Here is a 1751-nt window from a genome sequence, read left to right on the forward strand (position 1 = left end):
AGTGACATTGGAAAGCAATTAAATTGTATATTTTTCTTGATATTTAATCACAGTTAATAAAATTTGAGTTAATCCAACTCAAATCTTTTAACTTTTCAGCACCTCTCCATTACCAGAGGTGTGCCCCAGGATTTATCCTTTGGCCCCTTTGTTTCATTATTTAACTTCTTCCCCATTGCAATATTTTCTGTAAATATAATATACACTTTCACTGTTATGCAGATGACACCCAACTCTATCTCTCCAAGAAACCCACCCAACCCACTCTCCCTTCTCCCTCTAACTCAATGAACTAAAATTATAGTTTTCCTTAGATCTTAGTGATGAAACTAAATTTCTTCTGATTGCAACCAAAACTACACTATCCAAAGCTGACACCTTTTCCATCACAATTGACAACTCCTCTATTTCCCGTAGTGATTACTGTAACTCCCTCCTGTTTGGTCTCACTCTCAAATCCCTTGATAAGCTTCAATTAGTCCAGAATTCTTCTGTTTGTATAATCACAAAGACCCTCTGTATTCACCACATCACCCCTGTTTTGGAGCAGCTTCACTGGCATAAAACTTTGCATCCATTTCAAAATCCTTCCGTACACATTTGAGCCCATCCATCACCTCTTTCCTCCATATTTGTCTGACTTGGTCCATATTGCCACCCCGTCCTGTTCCTACTTTTCACTTCACTTTTCCTTCCCCCCACCTCGCCACCACTGAGCAACTGAATGACCTGCTCCCCAGCTCTGGAACTGTTTACCACCGGACATCAGAAACATCTCTCTTTCTCTTTTCAAGTCCAAACTTAAGACTCACCTGTTTGAAATAGCTTACCCCACTTAACCTCTGGCACACTGCCCCATTTTGGTGTCCTTGAGCATTTTCAAAGGCTCCTTCAAATAAAATGTATTATTATCATCAAAACTGATCAATCTGTCAATCACATTTTGATTTACACTAGCAAGAACTGTTGACACTACATTAATATATATATATATAATTATGTAGATATTATGTATCTGTGTATACATGCTTATTTTAATTTTATAATGATAACAATATCAATTAGTATGCCATGAAGTAGTTGAATAATCACTAGTTGAGGCATGAATTTTCCTCATTCTACACATCACATCACACTATCAGAATTTTTATTTTCTGTCTACATTGGCTATTTAGTTATGAAGCATCATGATTCAACAAAGTTTTTTTATTTTATTATTATTGTAAAATGTTCAAAATACCTCAAATACCTTTGTTGGCTGGCAGCCAAGTAAAATCATGACTGCAGTGAATACTGTCTTCATACTGTATAAACATCTTGCTCTTTGAGATGAGACACAACATTCAGCATTGTGTGTCCACATAACCTAATCTCCTTTCCTCCACACTGCTTCTCCACTGTTTAAGATCATGTTACAGTATAATTAAAACTGAATAGCTGTTATCACTCACAACCCATTGCAGTCCTGAGAAATCAAGGCCTTATTACATTTCTTGTGGTCATTATTAAAAAGTTTTAATATTGGTGTATTGTTTCTTGGGTGGTCTCACAAGGCTCCGATAAGGTCTTAGACTCAGTGGCACGAATGCCTGTCCAGCCAGTAAAGTAAGCCTGTTAGTATCATTGCATGAATGCTTCATAATAGAGGCTTCTCTTGGAGGCGTTGCTCAGATGCCAAGTGTCACATACTGTACCCAAAGACCGACCACAAGAACGTCGCACCCACGTGCTATTTCAACCACCTACTGTAG

The sequence above is a fragment of the Odontesthes bonariensis genome, chromosome 10, assembly GCF_027942865.1.
Source record: "Odontesthes bonariensis isolate fOdoBon6 chromosome 10, fOdoBon6.hap1, whole genome shotgun sequence".
NCBI classification, from domain to species: domain Eukaryota; kingdom Metazoa; phylum Chordata; class Actinopteri; order Atheriniformes; family Atherinopsidae; genus Odontesthes; species Odontesthes bonariensis.